At 35.4% G+C, this 23,586-nt stretch overlaps 1 long non-coding RNA gene across 1 annotated transcript in view; it reads right to left on the bottom strand.

Annotated features, from left to right (window-relative positions):
- LOC104651245 (uncharacterized) overlaps nucleotides 1-22,609 on the bottom strand; it is a 30,228-nt gene extending 7,619 nt beyond the window's left edge. Inside the window, exons 1-3 of the long non-coding RNA XR_744738.2 lie at nucleotides 22,534-22,609; nucleotides 14,067-14,139; nucleotides 6,947-7,013 (exon numbers count right to left, since the gene is read on the bottom strand). This is a non-coding gene — a long non-coding RNA (uncharacterized LOC104651245). The remainder of the gene's footprint in view (nucleotides 1-6,946; nucleotides 7,014-14,066; nucleotides 14,140-22,533) is intronic.
- Between the last annotated feature and the right edge of the window lie 977 nt (nucleotides 22,610-23,586).

The raw sequence follows: 23,586 nt of genomic DNA, 5'->3' as shown, positions 1-23,586 counted from the left end.
TTAACATAAGATTTTTTTCTACTTCTCTGGCTAATTTACCCAGTTATTATCCACTAGTTGCAGTATTATTATATACAAATTAATTTATTTTCTACATTACCCTTTTCTCAAACAAAACCTCTCAGTGCTTGTGTTTCTTATCTTCTACCACCTTACATTGCTTACAAAAATCACATGGATCCAACTACCCGAACCAGAAACCTACGCATAACATTTTGCTCCTATTTCTCCTTCTCTTTTCAGTTACTAGATCTCCTTGTATCAAAACTTTGATTTTCTGGAAATAGAATTCCCTATTCTCTCCAATTCATCATCCTAGCTCAAGAACTGAATAACACATAATTCTGTGTATGAAAATCATTGTCAATGCCATCTGTTAAGTGAAGCAAATCATGGGGGCCAACACTTCTTAAAGCAATTTGTACCTAAGATGGTCTTTCAAAGTTTTGTCATTCTTCATTTATCCAGGGCATTTGGTCTCTACTTCTCCTTCAAAAATATCTTAAACAAATTTCCCCCCAAATCTTCTCTTGTTTACTGAAATTTAGCCTAATCAAGCCTAACCCAGCTGAGCAACTCTTGGCACACAAGCTGAAGGGAGAGCAGGTGTCACTCAAGTGCAACCCAAGCCAATGGGAACCAAAGCCAACAGCTCATCCTGAAATGGAAATCACAGCCTGTCTACAGAATGAACACTAGTGAAGAGAGCATTAGAGTTACCCTATCCATCATTTGATAATGTGTTTTCCTTTTTTTCCCTTCAGCTCCCCCCATACAAAAATTGCAGTTTTATATTCCATCTCTAAGTCATTTTTATTATTGACCCTAAGATCCTTCTACTCCATGTCCCAAAACTCTCTAATTGATTTCTCTTTTCACAAATATAACATTTTATGGATCTACTGCACAGACTTTAGATAACCTTTATTTGTATCACAAATGTACTTGCCCTCCCAAATTCTGATTATTACCTTAAAGTATTTCCCAATATATGAGTCAAACTTTTTTTTTTTTGGCTAACGCTTTTTTTTTAAAGCAAATACTGTTTCCATAATATGTACTACTCTTCCTTTTTTCCATTAACCATCTCATCTTCTAGACTACACCTCAATACACTATTCTTTTACTCTGCCCTATCTGCAGATAAGTTAAAAAGAATTATCTTCACTCTATCACTGAAGCCTTTCTTGCTGACTTCTCATATCAAGGTCTATATGGCACAACTGGCCCTTCAGGATTAATATGACTGATTTGCTAGATTGTATACTGGATACTGACATTAATGAGAAACATTACATTCTGTAATCGAATTTTCTAAGCACCGCTTCCATTGGGGTAAGTAATATAAACCCCAACTAATAGAAAAATGAGGGATAAATGTACTAATTTCCCAATACAGTACTTTACCAAGTTAAGTGTGAACACTAGATGATGCTATACTTGCTTTATTTCTGTTCCAAAGCAATAATGCTCATAAGGTATTTTGCCCCCAAAATAATAGCTTTTGATCTACTAACAGAGAGAATTAAAGTCTGATTAAAGTTGGTTATTTAAACTCTGCTAAAATTCTTATTGGTACTGATTTCTCCATCTTTAAGGTTTGAGGTCTCCATTGTCTTTTAAGTTGTGTTTTTTACAGAAAAATATTAGATACTAATACTTTGATAAGAACAAGTATTATAAAAGTAAACAAGTATTACAAAAATATTTTTAAAAATATATTTTAGTAACAAAACTACAGATAATTTGGTTTTCGTATATAACTTTCTAATAACGCATAGAATAAAAGGGTTAAAATCAAGCGTATTTTTTGAGTTTATTTAATCTCAGAATGCTTGGTGCTACAGTCTAAATGTCTGTGTCACCCCACAATTTATATCTTAATCCTTAATGCCCAATATGATGGGACTAGAAGGTGGGGGGGGATTTGGGAGGTGATTAATTAATGAGGACAGCACTTCCATGAATAAAATTAATGTCCTTATCAAACACACACACACACACACACACACACACACACACACACACAGAGTTCCCTTGCTCCTTCCACCCTGTGAGGAATGAGCCATCTATGAGGAAGTGGACCCTCACTAGATACCATATTAGTTGGCATCTTGATCTTGAACTTCACAGCTTCTAAAAGTGTGAGAAATACATGTTTGTTGTTTATAGGGCACCCTGTCTAAAACATTTTGTTATGGCACCCCAAGCAAAAAAAGATTTAGTTTGCTATGTTAAAAAAATAAAAACTACAACAAAACTATTTTGTCATTTTGCTTTGTGAATTCCATTTATTTATGTCTAATAGACCATCACTTTGGATCAACAGGGCTTAATTCCGTTTTTTTCTGTAATAAATGACCAAGAAGTATTAAGACCATCACTGCAAAATAAATGCCTAAATTTGAAAACCTAGTTTTAAAATTCTTGTAGTTGTAGTCACATTTGTATGGAAATAATCTATGTTTAGAATTTGTGTTATATTCAGTGTCCTACATATAGGAAGATTATATACCTGCAACCTTTCAAATTAAAGTATCCCATGTGTATTAATTACCTAGAGCTGCCATCATGAATTACCATAAACCTGGTGTCTAAAATCATCATAAATTTATTCTGTCACAGTTTAGGAGGCCAGAAGTCTGAAATCATTGAGTCTTTTGGTTTTGTTCTTTCTAGAGACTCTGAAGGAGAAACTGTTCCATGCGTTTCTCTCATCTTCTCTTCGCTGCTGGCAATCTGTGGTGCTCCTTGGCTTGTAGTTGCATCACTACACTGTCTGCCCATATTTTCACATAGCCTCCTTCTATTCATGTCTATGTCTGTGTGTCTTCATTTAGCCTATTTGTAAGAATGTCAGTCATTGGATTTAAGGGATACCCTAATCCAATATGACCTCATCTTAGCTAATTCCACCTGGAAAAGCCCTATTTTCAAATAAGGTCACACATTCTGATGTGCCAGGTGAGCATAAATTTTGGGCAGATACTATGTAACCCAGCACATTATGTTATTTGCTTTGCTCAATAAAATGAGAGCAAAAAAAATGTCCTATGTGATTTGAGGCTTAAGTTTTCAGAGTTAACACTTTGTTTACCATGCTCTCTCATTTTTCTTATGTCTCTGCTAATGGCTTAAAATGGAATTTCTATTAGCCTGAAAAAGAGCCCCTGTGGTGACATATGCAGTACCACATCTCATGAACAAGAAGATATAGACATCATTGTTTTCAGACACTAAGATTTCCAAGTTGCTCTTTTCCACAGAATAATTATGACAATCATGACTATTAGACAAATTAGTACTGGGTTGAAGTGCTTCCTTAACAGACAACCTAAATAAAATATATGACACTGGGTTTGAGGCTAAGTATTTGGTGTCAAGAAAACTCTTATTAGAGGCTGGAAGAGTAGTAACACATGTCATGCAGTGGCAAAAATATTTAGAAAAATATTATCTATGATAACTTAAGTGAGAAATATTGTACCTAATATGTTTTATCTTTAAAAGGTTTTAAAACAATGTTAGGTTTTTTTGTTATTGGTTGAATTTACCAGGATAATATAAGAGAGATGAGCTCAGAAAAGAACAGGCCATTTTGCAAGCAGACTTTAAAGAAAGTAGGGAAAATACAGAGTTGGATGGCTTTCTGAGCTGGAAGTTTAGGTGGTACTTATCTCCACTTACAATATACAAAACTAGCAAAACATTTGAATAATTATTTTTTAAGAGGCCACATAAAATGCTGGTTTAAGGGTCAATATTAGGATATAGTTATAACACCCATTTTAAAACCTTTCAATGGCTATAATGTACCCAGAAAATTCCTTCAGTTGGAAAAATATAGTTTAGGGAAAAGAAAAAAAAGGCATTCCTTTCTTGTGGAAGCATGGTAGGCTTAAGTTACCCCAATTAAATTTAGCAATAATCTTAGTGCTTCTTGATCTCTCATTTTTTCAGCTCATAGTTTTTGGTGTGTCTATTGTCAAGAGTCTCACTGAAATCAAATAGATGAGAAAGTAATTGACAGTTTGTCCATATAATCTCTCAGAAAGAGATTTTAATTTTACAGATTTTTAGTAGCTGTTTGAGAAATTATATGGACAAACCTACTGTAGACCTAGACTAAAATTGAACCCTCAAAATTCTATGGATTTTAAGCAGGCAGAGAAGATCAGCTGCAAAGAAGTCCATGTAGTATCAATAAAACACCTTGGCCTCATTATTGGCAAAATCAAATTATCCTAGGAAATGATCAATCAGTTGTAACTATAAATAATTTAGCTATAAATAAAAATTTATTATTTTTAAACTAAACAATGTATCATATTGTCTGGTAGTTATTGATAATTATTATTTCCAATCTATGAAACATAAGAATATTTATATATATTCTTCTACCTATGTTTTTCCTTAACTGGAGAAGCAGTAAGCTGATCTTGCCAGAATTCAAGTATTTTATATTTTAGAACTGCTTTCTACAAAATACAGTGTAGTATAAAAGTTTAAAGTATCTTTTAAAATGCAGACTTAGGGGAAATGTAAAAAGAATCATTCAATGTTTAATAACTGAAGATTAAAACAATGATTTCTGGTTATTTTTTTCCCAGTAAGGTATTGCTTCTCTTCAAATAATGTTCTAATTTTAGTAGCAGATATATCACAATATTTCAGGTAGGAAAATTACATAAATATGCCCCAAATCCAAACTTGAATATGTTGCTTCATGTTGCTAAGACTCACTGAATCAGGCTGTGAGCTGACTATTCCTCACAGCAGTAGGCATAGTAAGGAAATGGAAGACAATAGAGAGGAACAAAAAACAAGGCTTTGTGTTACATTGTATATAAAACCAGGGAAATTTGATCTCAGAACAATGGAGACTTTTGATGCAGTCTTTGCTAGCTGTAGAGAAAAATAATTCATTAATAAAAGTAGAAATCAATGAAATGAGTATGCTTTAAAGAAAAAATAAAGTATGGTTTTTGATTTAAATTTAAAAATCCATTCATACTGCATTTTGAATGTCCAGCAAACAAGCTAAATGTAAGTATATGTTTTCTCATCAAAACAATTATGTAAAATCCATCAGCATTAAATGGGTCCCTTTGTGCAAAGGTTCACACTGCTGCAAAAGTAATAACTTTGAAGAGTTCCTTTTGATATTATTTTAAGCTAGAATTTGTGATAAGATTAAGTCAATTATGAGTAGCTTATCTAACAATGAATTGCTTAGCTTATACATGGAGTTGCATTTCAAAAGCATGTTCAAGAGTTTAAAATAAGCTGAAAAGTGGATGAGGGGAAAAAAGTACAAATGACAAGTGTCTGTAGAACTGAAGAGAAATGAAGAATATGCTTTAAATTTCCTAAATTTTAAAAGATATGTGTATTGTGTTTTGCCTACAAAAATGAATATTTTAACATAAAGTTAAAATTACATATTATTAACATCGACACCCTCCTTAATGTAGTTAGATTCTCTAACTCAAACCTGAGGAATGTTGAAGATAATAATTTGCAAAGCAAGAGAGTATTTCAAGCAAAATGAAAGGTGAGCAAACTTCTAAAGGAGAGGAATACTTTGCACCTGCATAACAAAAATAATTGTTTTAAGAAGAAATATTGAAGTGGAAGATCAAGAGACTAAGCTAATGAGGAATATAGGAATTGGATATTAAGGTGTTTAAAAGCCAAGTTAAGGATGTTAGAACTTTATTCTTAGGGCAACAGGGAGTAAATGATAGTCTTGAACCAGGAGAGCATAGAATCATATGTATAGTGTATAAAAATCACTACAAGTATATTCTTCTGAGAAGATTAGGCAGATGAGGATCAAATCTGATGGCAGAAATATCAGCCATGTGGTTGTTTTGGAAATCCAGATGGAAATAATCATTATTTAAATAAGGAGAGTGCCAGTGGGAATTGAGGAATGTGACTAGATTTGTGAGATATTTTCCAAATAGAATTTTTACAATCTGATAACTGTTAAAGAGAATGTGACTGTATAGAGCGTATAAGAGGAAATAAAATAAAAATAAGCAGAAATCTGGTTTAGACAACAATGTACAGTGGCAATTGGAAATCTTTTGGAACAAGTATTTGTAGTGATTTAGGGCAGAAAGAAAGAACACAAATAAGAGGGAGAACTGATTTCAGGATTGGACATCGTCAGTTTCAGTGATTATGTACTAATGAACAATTGGACATGTGGGGTTTGAAGCTCAAAGGAGAGATATCTGTGAAATAGAGCTGGAGGAAAATAACTGATCAGGAAAACAATCAGAGATTAATGCAGCAACTACAATGATTAGTAGGAAGGGCCAGTAGTGATGAAGATATGCGTGAGAGAAGAGAATGAAGATATATTAATGAGGTAAAATATGCAGGATTTATTGATGAAAGGAAAATTTCTAGCAGAAAGTATGGAAATGCTATGTTTTATCTTGGGAGAAACATGAGCATATATGCATGTTAAAAGACCAGTGAAGATGAACAGATTAAAAACAAACCTGAGTGAGATCCATAAAAACTAAAGGGATAAGATCCAGAAAATGGATTTGTTGCAAGGAATGATTATGAACTAATAAAATATCCCTGATACCAAAATAATTTGTGAACTAAGCCACCTCCAAGATTTGCTGGCAATATATATGAAAGATGGCACATACCCTTAAGAATATAGTATCTTTATGTGCAAAATAAAAATCTGTCCCATTTTTCTCTTTGGCAGCATCACTTCATAGTGGAGGTGAAGGATGATATTGGACTGCATGAGTTGGAGAACATTTACAACATGGGAAGTTGCTTAAATAATAGAAATACCTGTAGAAATATTTCTAATAAGTTTTTTAACAGCTGGGCTAGAAGTGTTTCATTACATGTTGCTAGACACTAGCAGGTTTCACACAATCAACGGAGTTGAACTGGCCTTGGTACTCACTACTTTAGCCAGAAACTTCACAGAGATCACCACGAAGTGAAGCAAAATATCCAGTTTTCAAACACTCCTGCAAAGAGAGAAAGGAGAATGCGTAGCTGACAATTAGGATATATTTGAAGATCTAGAATTTAAGAATGAGAAAGAGGTGAGATCTGATCTTGTCTAATTTCTCTGTAAGGTAAAAGGTAAGGTTAATTGCTGAGAATAAAGATGGCATGGTGGGCGTTAATGGACCTAAATAGGATGGTGAATTCTTAAAAGATCTCATTTGGGACAAAAAGTGTTGATAGGTAAATGGGTCCAGAGCAATGTTGAAGACCTCACAGTAACTCTGCAATATACTTAATCAGAACTATAGGGCCAGGCAGGGTGGCCCACTCCTGTAATCCCAGTTTTGGGAGGATGAGGTGGGTAGATCAGTTAAGGTCAGGAGTTCAAGACCAGTCTGGCCAAAATGGTGAAAGCCCGTCTCTACTAAAAATACAAAAATTAGCCAGGTGTGATGGCATACACCTGTAATCCCAGCTACTCAGGAGGCTGAGGCAGGAAAAGTGCTTGAACCCAGGAGGCAAAGTTTGCAGTGAGCTGAGATCATGCCACTGTACCACATCTTGGGTAACAGACAAGACTCAATCTAAAAAAAAAAAAGCAGATTTAGCTGTGATTCATAAGTGAGTGCAGTTTCTTGAGGTTCTGACTGGAGTTTTAGTCAAGTTGCTCTTTGCTAATACAGTATTCATTAAGGCCAATGATCACTCACAAGTTTATTTGGAGATAATAGCCCATGAAAGATTATTAGGTATGAAAAATGCAAGTTTTCCTTTCTTTTCTTTTTCTTCCTTCTGCTCCTTCCCCTTGTCCCTTATCATTTTTTTCTTCATGTTCATTTTCAGCAAGAATATATGTTTCTTTCTCTTATAGACTCTGCTTTTATTATCTTTCAATTTTATATATTTGCCTTTTAAAAAGTTGGATAGTATTTTCAGACTACAAGGGAAAACAACTCTTTTCTAGCCTTACCCATTTTACCCCAAGTCTCTGAACTGATAATCAATTTCTTCAAAATTGATTATCATTGCTTGCAGTATTGAACCATTTTGCATTATTTATCTATTTAAGCTTTAGACACATCTTTGTACTCTTAATAAGGCAGTTGAAGATTTTGCTTTCCTGTGCTTAATTACTCTCAGGTACATTCTCTACTCCCCTTCCTTCTACCATAATTGTATGGTAATATTGGTCCTATCCACATTTATTTAAGATTTATGTTGACTGTGTAAATATTCAAAAGTGAGACAAGCAGGGTGTCATGTTTTTCTTCCCTTATGTAATTTATTATTCTCATTGGAGTTAATAATTGTTGAGATACTTCTTTGGTTAAATTATGTTTATATTCTAACAGATTCAGGACAAAATTCTCTGATAGAATTGTATGTCTCTATATGACTAAAGCTATCTGCAAATTTACTAGTTTCATTTCTGTGATTTTTCTTCTTGAACTTTATATGTGTTATTTTGTTTTCCCACATTCATACATTGAAGTTCTAGCCCCCAATGTGATGGTATTGGAGTGCAGCCTTTGAAAGGTAATTAGGTTTAAATTAGAGGGTGGGATGCTCTTGGTGAGATTATTAATCTTATTAGAAGAGGAAGACAGAGCTCTCTCTCTCTCTCTCTATGCGCATGCACCAAGGGAAGCCCACGTGAACACACTGCAGGAAGGTGGCTGCCTACAGGCCAGGTTGCAGGCTCTCACAACAAACCTACAGTACCCTGATCCTGAACTTCCCAGCCTCTAGAACTGTAAGAAACAATTCTCTATTATTTAAGCAGCACAGTCTGTGGTTACTTTGTTACAGTAGCCTGAGCTGACTAAGATACTATCTTTCTCTTCCAACGTATTCTGATGCTTTCAACCTCTGACAGTTCTTCAGGATTTCTCATATGATCAGCTTGGAGATTGTATTCATCACTTTCCTGTTACATAATCCTACTTTGGATCCTATCTCTTACACCTTTTAAAGCACAACCTATAGTTGTGTTAAAGCAAAAATTTAACTGGACAAATTTAAACAGGCAAGAAATAATTAAAGGCTCTTGTAATACAGGAACAAGGGCAAAACACAGTCTGAGTTTCTATCTACTGAAGCAAGGGGCTCTGGGGTTATTAAGAACTGGAGTGGGTGGATCTGGATCACAGGCCATCTGTGCTTGTTAACTGGCTTTATTCAAATGAAAATAAACTCCTCATATTTTATGACAGGAGATGGTTTTACAACTTAGAGAAAGACACCTGCTAAAGTTAGTCTCTTACCCTTCCAGGAAAACTGAGAGATAGGGGCTCTATCTTCCTTGATGATTACACTTCAAAGGGATGGCTCCCAGGTCCCTGAGAAAAAGATTCCTGGGCTGTAAAACTGCCAAGTCTTTTTAGAAAATTGACACCTCAGAGGGCCAGAGAAATAATTTACAATGACAGCTATTCTAAAGTAAATGCTCTAACAGAAGAGAGATCAGGGATCTAGAGTACGGAAGATGGTCTTCAGTTTAGTGTAGCCAAGGGAATTACTAAGGTTGTCTTGGTCAGTAAGGTACTTTGCTGATCTTTTGAAACCTTTTTGAAACATTATGTCTTACCCTTGAATGACAGCTTGTACTGATGTAGAATTCTAGGTTGAAAGTCATTTTTCCTCATTTATTAACAAGGCATTGTTCCATTGACTTCAATTGCAATACTATTAAAGAATTCAGATGTTCTTCTCATTTTGAATCTTTTTTTCTTTGTAAGGTTATAGTCTTATTTTACCTTCTGTAATACTGAAGCTTTATTAAAAATATGTTTTTGTGTTGATCTTCTTTAATTTATTGTGCGAAGTACCCAGAGTGGCTTTTGAAAAAATATATATCTTATTCTTCAGTTCAAGGAAATGCCCTTATATTATCTATTTGGTGATTCTTCCCATTCTTATTTTTATTCTTGTTCACTTCTGTATTAGTTGAATATTCAAACATATGAATTTTTTTTAGTCTTTTTTCTTTCTAGGTATCCATCTCACTTTTACTGTTATTTTTCTAACCTTCTGAAGCATGTCTCCAAGTCTGTCCTCCATTTTTCTCTAGTTCTGTTGTAGTGATGATGGTGGTGGTGGTTGTTTCTGAATTTTGCCCTTCTCTTATGGTTTCCAGGAGTTCTTTCTTATTCTATAAATTTCTTTTCCTGCAGTGTTTTTGATATTTTTTTATTTTTTGGTAACATTTGTATACAGTCATGTCTTGGTTCTCTGAAGATTAATAGGCACTTTGAAGTTCTGCTACTCCCTACACATTCCCTGTTTCCTTGAAATTGCTCTTTATCTTTTTGCTCCCATGCTCTTTGCATTTTCATTTGTTGGATTCATTTTTCATATCTCTGGCTTACGTCAGATCTATGCTGATTATTATGTGCCATTTATATCTTAGTGGAAGATACTGAAAAGTTGATTTTGAACAGTTGGTGAATAAACAAGGTTTGTCTACTAGCAGTCCTCAATGTAGTGTGATAACAGAGACTTAGTATTGTTAGGCCTTTTCCTCAATGAAGGAATCTATAAATGTTTTCTCTTAGACTCTCTAATACTCTTGGTTGGGGCAGTGGGTTAAAAGTAAATAAGGAGACTGCTGCCTTAATTTTTTATATTGAGAACTAATATGGTTTGGCTGTGTCCCCACTCAGATCTCATCTTGAATTGTAGCTCCCATAATTTCCTCATGTTGTGAGAGGGACCAAGTGAAAGATAACTGAATCATGGGGTGATTCCCCCATACTGTTTTTGTAGTAGTGAATAAGTCTCATGAGGTCTGATGGTTTTATAAGGGGAAACCCCTTTTGCTAGGCTCTCATTCTCTTGTCTGCTGCCATGTGAGATGTGCCTTTTTGCTTTCTGCCATGCCTGTGGGGTCTTCCCAGCCATGTGGAACTGTAAGTCCATTAAGCCTCTTTCTTTTATAAATTACCCAGTCTCGGGTATGTCTTACATCTTTATCACCAGCATGAAAACAAGCTAATAGGAGAACTAAGCTTCACTTTACTCTCAACCTTGTCCTGATATCCAAAGTACAGAGTCTTTCCAATTAAATATCTCCAGATGAATAACCTCCTGTTTTTCCTCATTATTAGGTTGAGGAAGTTGCCTGGATATGAAGGCTCCAGGCTTTCAGGGATCAAACTGCTTCTTCTAAAGACTTGCATTTAAAGCCAGCTGTTAAATTCCCGAGCCTTGCCAAGGTCAGATTCTTGTTGGTTCTCAATGTTTGTGAAGGTATCATCTTTTTCACATGTGCTAAATCAGATATACATTTTCTCCTTTTTAAAAAATTGATGGATGTATATGTTTTAAAATTTCTAACTGTTTCTTGTAAATTTGAAGATTGTATATAAGCACATATATTCAATTGATGATATTTGAATTCAAACTAACATAAATTGCATAACTCATTCAAAAAACATTTCCCATTTGAATTTTCACGTTAAGATAGGCTGTTAACCTAAATATCTACCACAACTCTTTATTTCAAACACATAGACTTGTTTTGGAATTATTCAGCTTGAATGAGTAGGATGCAATTGTAAGGAATTTACACACACACACACACACACACACACACACAAACCAAACTCTGTAAAATATTTGAGTGACTGCAGTCTGAGGAACAGTCTCAGGAGGTCCTAAGAGTATGCCTGAGTCAGTCAGTAATATGGTTTGGCTTTCTCCCCAATCAAATCTTAACCTGAATTTGAATAAATTCCAAGTGTTGTGGGAGGGACCTGGTGTGCGGTAATTGAATCACAGGGCAGGCTTTCTCCATGCTGTTCTCATGAGAGTGAATAAGTCTCACAAGATCTGATGATTTTATAAAAGGGCCGTCCCTTTGCACACTCTCTCTTGCCTGCTGCCATGTAAGATGTGTCTTGCTTCCCTTTTACCTTCCACCATTATTGTGAGGCCTCCCCAGCCATATGGAACTATGAGCTAATTAAACCTCCTTCCTTTATAAATTACCCAGTCTCCAGTACGTCTCTGTTAGCAGCTTGAAAACAGAGTAATACAGTCAGGTTATAGTTTGGTTTTACACATTTTAGGAAGATGGAAGTTACAAGCACAAAAATAAACCATGTGTAAGGTATACATTGGGTCAGCCCAGAAAGGTGGTGAGGTAGGTTAGACAAGGTGGCCACAGCCTCTCTTAAAGGGAAACAAACTTGCCAAAAAGCTGAACAGAACAAACCACCCAACAGCACACAGAACACATCTTGGGTTTGTGGTTAGAATATTCTGCAGCAAGGAGGTAAAAGTGTAGGAGGAAAAATCCCCAAATTCACAGAAGTGGAGAAACAGATGATTTGTGTCCTTGGGCTGACATATGCTCATTATAATAGTAACAAACATCCCTGGGTGGAGATTGAAGATGCTAATAGCAAGTTATATATGCACTAGCATGTACAACCACTAGGCATGCAGGCTTGGGAAACCACCCACAACGTGCTTAACCAACGCCTCTTCCCACCCCTTTATGAATAAATAATGTAAATCTCCCACAAAGGGAAGTGCCTCAGTGCCGAATGACACTGTCTCATTCTTGAGCAGTCCCCTCTGACCCAGCTATCAGAGTATACTTTCCCTTTGCAATAATAAATTTCTTTACCTACTTTCACTTTAGGCTTGCCCACAAATTCTTTTGTGCAGCAAAGTCAAGAACCTGCACCTACCCACCGACAACAATTGGACATCTTGGAAGTTGCGGGTGGTATTTATAGGTCATAGATGATTCAAAGATTTTCCTATTGACAATGGTTGAAAGAGTTAAACTAAAGACTTGAAATTAGCAGAAGAAATGCTTGAGTTAAGGGGGTTTGTGAAATCCACAGTTCTTGCTATGTAGATGAGTCCTCCAGATAGAAGGCTTCAGAGAGAATAGATCACAAATGATGTTTTTTAGACCTGAAAAAGTGTCAGACGGTTGGTTATTTAATGTCTTCTAAATGTGGGAAAGGCCTAGCTGCAGCAATGGAGATTCACTACAGATATAAAAATTTCCCAACAAAATGGTTTTGCAAGGCCATTTGGAACTATGTCAAAAACATACATTGGGGTAAAGTATTTAGATTTCCATCAGGGAGATCTATTTGCCGTGTGAGGCCATACCAGAGTCACGCTGAACTTTAATATCTTATTGCCAAAGCATCTGTTTTGCTAGTCTTATGGCTGGTCAGTTGTGCCTAAATTCCAAGAAGGAGGGGATATAGCGAGGCATGTCTGACCTCCCTTTCTGGCATAGTAGGGAATTCAGATGTTCAGGTTTCCCTTGGCTCAGAGTCAGTTGAGGGAGCTTAGGATTTTCTTTTCGGTTTACCATGCACACAGACAGAAAGACAGACAGACAGACACACATATGTATTTAAAGTAGAGGGGAAATTGGAATATTCCCACTCCCACTGTGTGTGTGTGTGTGTGTGTGTGTGTGTGTGTGTGTGTGTGTGTGGTTGTGCAGAGGGGTATTAGAAACATAAGAGAAAAAAGGGAAACTCCCTCAAAAAAAATGTGAGGCTGGGACTAGAACATAAGCATTGGTAACATTTCTACAGGCCTGGGAGACTGGATGCTTGAAAACGACTTCTCCTTTACAGTATAAATACACATATAGTAATTAGTCCAAAACGAAAACTTTGCAGATTTCCTGAAAATTTCTGTAGTACAGATAACTTAATATCAATATGTAGACAGATATATTTAAATACAAATATAGATATTTTACATGTACATATAGTTAGATAAGTTTTTTAAAAGAATGGCATATACAACCAAAAATTTTAAAATTCAAGTTCATATGTATTTCAAATAGTAATATAAAGACTGAATATTATTGCACTTGAACTAGACTATTAAAAGACATGAAGAAAACATTTAACAAACAAACAAAAAAAAGTCAGCACTTAGAAAGAAATAACAGGCTGGGCGCAGTGGCTCACTCTTGTAATCCCAGCACTTGGGAGGCCAAGGCAGGCAGATCACAAGATCAAGAGATTGAGACCATCTTGGCCAACATGGTGAAACCCCATCTCTACTAAAAAAACAAAAATTACCTGGGTGTGGTGGCATGCACCTGTAGTCCCAGCTACTCAGGAGGGTGAGGCAGGAGAATCGTGTGAACGGAACCTAGGAAGTAGAGGTGACAGTGAGCTGAGATTAAACCACTGTACTCCAGCCTGGTGACAGAGTGAGACTCCGTCTAAAAAAAAAGAATGAAGAAATAATAAATGGTAAAGTAATTAAAAATAATTCATAGACAGGAAGAATTATCTGTAATTTGGAAATTGTTTACTTTTGAAACTGACTTTTATACTTTAAAATTTGTTTCTATTATAGAATACAAAACAGTATAACAATTTGCCATATTTAATTAAATGTTTACCAAATTTTTATTGTAAAAACATAAAATATTTTATGTGAGATTATGCATTCCTATATACTTGTACCTTTTTATGTTATTGGGAATATATTTAAGATTCAATTATTGATTAAGTTTCATAATCAATATTTCCTAGTCTATGCAATTTTTTTTTTTTAGAATACTTGGGAAATCAAAGTGTCATATTCTCACATTAGCACAATGCATTAAGGTAAAACCAAAATTCATCTAGTAGATTCCTCAAGTAATTGATATTATATTTGAATTCTTGCTTTCTATCTCTCCGTATTGTTTTACATGTTTTCTCCAAAATAGAAATATTGAGTATTTCTACTTTTCTTTATCCTTAATATCATTATCTAATTGCTAATCTCAAATTACAGTAAATTAACTAAATATGGACATGTGAGAGGAAAATCTGAAACTAACTCTTTAACTAAAAAAGACATGATCAGTTTTTAAGAATTAGTATTTGTCAATAAGTATAATAGCTATAGGGTATTGATAAGAAAAACTTTACCTGTTGTGGTTTCATGTTTAAATAGTGGGAATTCTAGTGAGTGAAAAAGATCTAAACCTATCATGAGAAAAAAAGTTGCTATTTGAAAATCAATAACAATTCTCTTTACAGATATATGGACAATTATGTGTAATTGTTTTAAAATATAAGACGTCTAGAATGCCGAGAATATAAAAGATTCATTATTTGACATCCCTAAATCAGAGTCCTCAGTCATTTTTGTCAGTGTTTTGAATTGGGTGCTGTGGGACTCTCAGTAAGAAAAGTTTTGCAATTACCTAGAATTATAATACCATCTTCTACACCATGCCATCCATTCTAAATACCAAGTGAATGGTAGTAAGCTATTTTTTATAGTGATCTAGAAATTAAACTAGCATAAGTCTTAGACTTATTTGGCTAGTTTGCTTTGTCTGTTTGATAGTGGTACTTTAATCAGCATATATTAGCTGTAAAGGGGACTAAAAGTCATATTAAGACAAGAATGCTTATTTGGTAGTATTGCAATGTAAACACTACAACCACGGTACATCATTTACTTCCACCTTATTTTCAGACACCCAATATTAGTCCACCATTTTAAATCTAGAGATTCAGCATGAAGACACAATTTGGTTTCTAGACATAAAACATCTGAAATAAATTTTAAAATATCCTCCCATCTATTCTGTCAACCATTATGTTCCTGCGTACAAGATCATGTACCTCCTTCTCAGTTTTACTTTTCACTCTGGAAAAGAAGTTCTCTAGGATGATGTTGTGCAGTGGCTCATCACTCACAGCATGCCTGGTGAAAGCTGTGTGCACAATATCATTTTCTCCACATATGGAGGGGGGATGCCTCACTTGTCACAGGCTATTGAAAGTAGTCAGCTTTCATCAGTGGATCCTGACAACACAGAAAGAATGATTCACCTGAAAGAAGCAGAGGGCATAGCATTTCAAAAGTGATCTCTAAAGACTGATTATTTCTTGTCCTTGACACCCTGCCAAGGGCTAGATACATCGAACATTTGGGATGTAATGGAGCCTACAAATCACTAGTTGCCTAGAGTCTCCCTGGGCCTGCAAGAGGATAGCATGCTTGACTTTAGTTCAGTTTTTATTACATGTTGTAAACTTTTGACTGCTCTGATATGCCTTGTCATTGATGTGTCAAGATTGGACTCTGACAGGGTGTCTGACCTGATTGAAATCAAGAATGCTCTTTTGGATCTTGTGGAAAATAATGGGAAATTGTCTGTTGTAGGACCTTGGGCAACGGAATACATTTCATAATCATGTTCTTGAAAAAAAAAAAAAACAGAGACTTATTTTAAGAACATTTTGGTAGGAGTAAATAGGGCTTTCCAAGTTTTTCTGACCTGTGAAAGTTATAATTTAATCATATATGATAAAAATTCAAAAACTATAAAATGAAAGTTATACATTTTCTTTTGAAAAGGACTAAATTTGCTGGTGAAAATGTGTCTATCCAATACCTGCTGCTAAATGGCATTTTGTTGTTGTTGTTTTACTGCAGTTAATGTAAATGGTTTCTTTAGTATACAGGAGAAATCACAAAAGACTTGTTATCAAATGAAAGATAAACTCTGCCTTTGTTATTCTAGTATTCAAAGTGCTCACTTGATGATATTTGAAAATCTTTTATGACTGCTTCATGAAATGCAGTTTTGAACAATAGAATCTCACCCCATAAGAACACTATCAATGATAACAGTGGTTTACCCTGTGGAGAAGGGATTGGGGATCAAACTGTTTTTTTCTTCTCCAAGGATATTTCCTGCTCATAAAGGCTGGCAAACAGGAAGATAAGGGTATTATTTTAGCTACAGTAAATCCTAATCAAAGCAAAGTACTGGTGGGAGGGAGTAGCTCCAAAGCATGCTTCAGGTTGATTCTATAATTTTTCAGTAGGATAGTGCCCACTTGTAGATTAAAAGATGCAGTCTATCACTGTCTGTCATAGTTGATATTTTGAAGAAGTTAAGTAAACAATCATGCTCCCCTCTCGAGTTTAGAAATATTGCCAGAGCAAATAAAGATGACTTTCCCACAACTGTTTGAACTAAATGATCATATTCTAAAAACTTCTATGCAAACAGGCAGAAAAAAAAATGATGGGGTGTAAAATATCACTCTACTCAAAACACATTCCTTTCCTCATGTTTCTTTTCCTTGCATGTGTACAGTGTTAACAACAACAACAAAAATGATCAAAATCTGACAGGAAGGTAGCAAAGCCAGATTTTATTCAGGAAATAGTCCAGTAGGTACCTCAGTACAGATCTGGGCTCAACTCTGAATATAACAAGAACAAGTATGGATTTATAGCCAAAAAGTGAGGAAGGGCATTGGTATATGCAACATTACTAATGGAAGACATCAAAAATAGGGAGATTCCTATTAAGCTGATCTAATTCAATTCTTGCTGAAGGCAGGCCAGGGTGAGCTGATATCACATGAGAGATTGAGGAAGTAAGGAATATGGTGGGATATGAAGATTATCAGATATCAAAGGTAAGGAATTCTCTACAGACTTACCTAAGAAGGATTTTTACTAATCCCGGGCAATGCAGGCCCCAGAAGGACAGGAACAAAGGTTAAGGCCTACTCAAAAAAGAAGGCTCGCTACAGTTTGGCCTTTGTCACTGGCTAAAGGTAAACAATTATTCTTCATTAACATTGTTTATTGTGCATATCGATTGTAATTTTTTTTCTAAATTTTCTGGTTTTCTTGTTAGAAAGTATTACCCTGAAAATGATGTAAACTCACCATAATCTTCTGCCACATTTGGGTATATTTCATGAAAATCTCGTAACATTTTGGGGAAAGCTGATATGATTTATCCGAATGATTTCGTATTTAATGTTTGAAGCGTTTAAGAATTTGGAGTAGTGATTAAGCTTTGGGCTTTAGAGTCAATTTTCAATGTTAGTCTTACTGTTTGTTAGCTTTGTAAACCTGGCTATGTCCCTTACTTATTCTCTAAATCTCCGTTTCTTAATATTTAACATGGAGACCATAATAATATTTATATTATAAAAATATGGTGGGATCACAGAAGATACATAAGCTTCATAGTACAGAGTTTTCTCACGTTAAAGTGACTTAATTAGAGTTAGCAATATTAAAAAATGAGGAAATTTGTTGAAATAAGCTTTATTTAGTTGGAAAGAAGGGAAACAAGGTTTCTAGAAGTGAATAAAACTCCTTAAAATTCTGGACTCCGGAGCCTGACATTGCCAAGTGCCCTCTCTGTCAACTGCGGTTTGAAATCTGTTACTTATACTTGTGCAGCTTCACAAAGTGATAAATTATTCAAAAATATACAATGTCTACATTTACTTTAGGATTGAGGGAGGTAAAAAAAAAAAAACAGGATATCTGAATTTTAAAGAAAATAAATCAATCTTGGTTCAGAATAATAATTGTAACAAGGATTACAATTATTTATGGGAAAAAGGCAAAATACATAGTTGAAAAAAATCTGTTAGCTCAACTAGTGATCTACTTATTCCTGCAAAAGACAAATATTAGGGCATATATATGTGTGGTGTCTGTGTTTTAAAGGCTTTTTATTATAATTTTAATTTACCCGTGAAATTGAATTTTCTCATTTCCCTTGGGAGGCAGTTTGTTGCATAGTCTTGAATATTTCATTCAGAGATGTTCATCCATCTCATTCAAAAAAGTTCACCTATATTCAGCTTCACTGTTCTTATTTGCAAATTTGAGTTGGCCTATCTTTTCCTGTTGTAATCAATTGCCATACCCTAAAATTCATTATTCTGAATTGGCAAGCAGGTCTTATACTATAATTAGAAGATGGGAATCATATTAATTTAATATACATTTTTAGTCAGTGACCCATGCTCTCTTATTTTTAAAATTTGATCAAAAGATGCTAAATACCTGTTGTCATTTTCCTGATTAATATTTATCCAAAGTTCTTACTCAATCTTAGAGTGTTTACTGTCCTAATTAAAAAAATGATATGAGCAACACCTGGAAGATCTCTGGTACTCTTATTTAGAAAATTTTACTTGCACCTATTCTGTGTAAGACCGAGTAATATGTTATCAGAACTAAACCCTTTTATTTGTGCTAGAAACTCATGGCCTCTCTGCGGAGGAACCCCAGCTTGATAGCTCTTGGGATGGGAATGCAGAGCAGCTTCCAGTACAGCTATCATGGGGCTTCCATGGGGCTGTCCTTTGGGTTTCCAACAACACAGATGTTGCCCAGTTGCAGGGGAAACAAGAAACAAGGTGGATTTTCCAGCGAAAGAAGGAGGATTTTTTTTTTTTTTTTTTTTTGGCAAAATATGGTGGCTCATGCCTGTAATCCCAACACTTTTGGAACTTGAGGTGGGAGGATCACTTGAGTCCAGGAGTTCAAGACCAGCCAGGGCAACATATTAAGTCCTTGTCTCTACCAAAAAATGTAATAAAATTAGCCAGGTGTGGTGGTGTGCCTGTGTGGTCCCGGAGGATTGCTTCACCTCATAAGTGAAGACTGCAGTAAGCAGTGATTACACCAATGCACTCCAGCCTGGGTATCGAGGAAGACTCCTGCAAAAAGGAAGGAACAGGTTTTTTTTTGTTTGTTTGTTTATTTGTTGTTTGACAGTCTTGCTCTGTTGCTCAGGCTGGAATTTAGTGACATGATCTTGGCTCACTGCAACCTCTGCCTCCCAGGTTCAAGTGATCTTCCTGCCTTAGCCCTCTAATAGCTGGGATTATAAGCATGCACCACCATGCCTGGCTAATTTTTGTATTTTTAGTAGAGACAGGGTTTTGCCATGTTGGCCAGGCTGGTCTCAAACTCCTGACTTCAGGTGGTCCACCCATCTCAGCCTACCAAAGTGCTGGAACTGCAGGCATAAGCCACCATGCCTGGCCCGGAACACTTTTTTTTGGTTATTTATTGATGACTTTTTCCAGTAGCATGATCCATTTATGAGAAATTCCATAGCAAACTGACAAAAAAATTACCCCCATTATATTGCTGATTTTTTTATTGTATAACAATATCTCAAGATTTGGAAAAGGCAGAGGGATGGGCACAGAGGGGGAAAAGAAATGGAATTTATTCAGAATAGATGTTAGCGTTAGAAAAATGCTTAGACTTAGTTCTTAATTTTACTGAAGAGCAAATTGGGAACCAAAAAAGTAAAGTTTCATATTAACGTTCATTATGGATCCTAAATCAGTTGCTCATTATTTTGCAAACCCACACAAAGTTTTGTTTTGTTGTGTTTTTAAATCCTTTTTATTCTCCCTTGTGGCAAAATGTTTTCCCAGTAGATTGGGATGACATGGAAGCCTTTATCTTTAGCTTTGATTGCTTCTACAGCTATCAACTGATTGATCTAGTAATCTTCTAGATACATTGTCTTCCCAAAATTATCTTAAATGTTTCACACAGTGTGTATTTTGTCTTTCACATTTTTTAACTTGTCATTTTCCTTTCTCTCTGTGTTCCTCTACCATATTCTACCATCTTTGGTGAAAGTCAACATTACTCTCAGTTTTCAGGAGTCATCCCTTAATTTCTCTTCTTCACCCTGACTTCTAATAAGCAAATAAATAGCAGTATGATCATCTGCTTATTTGTCTCCTACATTAGGCCATATGTTCTCTGGGAAACAGGCTCAGTCTTACTGTGATGGTCAATTTTATGTGTCAAGTTGACTAGGCTAAGGTGTGCTCAGATGAAACATTATTTCTGGGTCTGTCTGGGTGGGTGTATCTAGATGAGATTAGCATTTGAATCAGTGGACTCAGTAAAGTCCAGTATTCTTCTTAATATGGGAGGGCACCATCCAATCTATTGAAGGACAAAAGGCAAAGAAAAGAGGAATTTCCCCCCTTTTCTCCTGCCTCACTGCGTGAGTTGGAACATCTATCTGATCTCATCTTGTGCTGGCCTCGGACTGTGATTTACACCATCAGCTTCCTGGTGCTTAGCTCTTTGGACTCAGACTGAATTACACCATAGCCTTTTCTGGTTCTGCAGCTTGCAGTGGCAAATCATGAAAACCTCCCAGTCTCCAAAATCATAGGAGCCAACTCCTTATAATAAGTCTTTTACCTATTGGTTCTGTGTCTCTGGAAAACCCCAACTAATACTCTTATCTTAAATATTCAGGATTTGCTAAGCTTTCTTGCACACAGTAAATAAAACACTAATGTATATGGTGCAGAGGACAAAACCAGGATTTGGTTGGTTTGTTTCTGCTGCAACAGTACTTCTATCCTACTTTCCAAACAAAAAATTGGAGCACATGGTAGGAGAGAATCAGGTCTTGCCCTACTCCAGGCCCTCCTCCAGTCTCCTTTGGCTATGCAGTAGTGTTGTAACTGATCCTTTTTAATGCTCATGGTGCCCGTATTCATATCCTCAACACTACTGCCTGAAATCAAATAAAAAGAACTCCCAATGAAACTTCTGAGGTTTTCATATTGCTGTAGATGTATGCTGGAAGCACAAAGAATCCCTATTCATCAACATAACTGTAGAAGATGGCAAATTGCCCTGCCCTACTCGATAAATGTTTGGTGAGTAATATAGTTTAAACATATGTCCCTGACCAAATCTCATATTGAAATGTAATCCCCAATGTTAGAGGTGGGGCCTGGTAGAGGGTGACTGGGTCATGAGAGTAGATTTCTCATGAATGGTTTTGTACGATCTTCTTGACACTGTCCTCACAATGGTGAGACAGTTCTTGGGAGATCTGAGCTTTTAAAAGTTTGTGGCACCTCCCTCCTCACTCTCTTTCTCCCACTTTTGCCATGTGATGTGCCTGCTCCCCCTTTGCCTTTCACCATGGTTGGAAGCTTCCTGAGGGCTCCCCAGAGGCAGATGACTCTATGCTTCCTGTACAGCCTGCGGAACCATAAGCCAATTAAACATCTCTTCTCATAAATTACCCTTTCTCATGAATTTCTTTATAGCAATGTGAGAACAGACTAATACAGTGAGTAAATTTAACATTGATGAAGTAAGTGTGATCTTTCTAAGAAAACAGAATTACTTTGCTGAGATAGAAAAGCAGATAGTTTTTAGTCAGGTTTCCTCCCTTCAAATGCTGACCTTAAGCTGTGAGACCTTATGCTTTGTTTCCTAACTTCTCTGCATCTGTTTTCTTATCTCTTAAGTGGGAATGATAATAATATCTTCATTTGACAGCTCTTTTGACCTCAAAAAATAAATTAGACAGTGGTTAAATAGAGCTAGCATTTTGTTTTACACATCATAAGGGCAAAATAAATGTTATTATTGTTTATTAAAATATAAATCTAGGCTATATTAACCCTCTATAAAGTCTTTTAATATTTCTAACAGTTTTTAGGGTCAAGTCCAATCTTCTTAATTTAGTATGTAAGGCCCTTCATGAGTCTCATTTATTGCTTTAACTTTAATTAAATGTTCTATTTCATTAAATGCTTCTAAACACAGAAGAACAAAGAAATAAACAAAATCTATGCCCAAGTCAGTATGCCATCTCCTTCCCAGATTCCTCCACACATATTGTTCCTCTGCACTTAAGGAGAGGAGTTCTTTTTCAGATTTTTCTCCTAGAGTTAACTTATATTTGTTGTTAAGTAATACCTTGTTGAAGGTGTTGCTCTCAGACTTCCAATCTCATCTGGGGGCCCTTATGTTCACTGCTTTGTCTCCAGCACCTAGAAAAGTATCAAGTACTTGATGAGGCTCAAGCAAACATTTGAATGAATGAACTACATTGAATGAATGAACAGCAGCGTGCTCAACTGTTTTTGTTTCCCACATTTAACTGTATGTTCTTTGGTGGAACAGGCTCAATCTCACTTTGAATACCCAGGATTTGCTAAACCTTAGTATATGTCATAAAGCATTAATCCAGATGAAGTGAACAGAATCAGGACTCTTGTTTTGGATGTAGTAACACTTACATGATTATTTCCATCAAAAAAAAAAAAAATTAAACATATAGTATGAGAAAATGTTTCAATGTGTTCATCTTCTATGTTTCAGGGGAATAAAATGTTACCCAAACTTAAATTCCTCAAAGTTGAAAATCATCTATTTTTTAAAAATCTTTCACTGATTTTTCAAACCTATACTCTAAGCACAGATGTGTTGCATACTGTAGACCATTTTTAGTAAGCTCTCTGATGTACACAGGAGTATAATTCTAATGAGCCCTTCAATTACCACCTTTGTTAGAACTGGGAAAATATATTGAAGAATGTTACTATTATTTTGTATTCCCCTATGTTAGTTTTTATTATCTCCCATCTATTTTATTTTCAAAGATATTAGCAGCCAGATTTTCAAAATTAAACAAGACTTTAGAGTATATCTTAGGGAATAAAAGGTAAGAAATTTGAACCTTTCCGTACCTCTTTTGACTCCATTTTTAAGTAAACCAAGGAATACCTGAAGTGGAAAAGATGGGACAAGTTATAAGAGTCAGCAAGAAGATGAAGAAGAAGGCAAAGAAAAGGGAAAAGATAAAAATTAGGGGAAAAAAAAAAAAAAAAACTGCTCCATTGGTAACTGGCTGTCAGCATTTATTATTTACTTATTTATAGTTTACAAACTGGAATCTCTCCTTTGTACTTCTGAAAAAAGACTGGTATTTAGCTTGGGGGCAAATAACTCCTTTGATGTTCAAAATTG

This window comes from Saimiri boliviensis, chromosome 16 (genome assembly GCF_048565385.1).
Source record: "Saimiri boliviensis isolate mSaiBol1 chromosome 16, mSaiBol1.pri, whole genome shotgun sequence".
NCBI lineage: Eukaryota > Metazoa > Chordata > Mammalia > Primates > Cebidae > Saimiri > Saimiri boliviensis.
The sequence above is the reverse complement of the archived record's forward strand: the minus strand, read 5'-3'. Positions and strand labels throughout refer to the sequence as shown.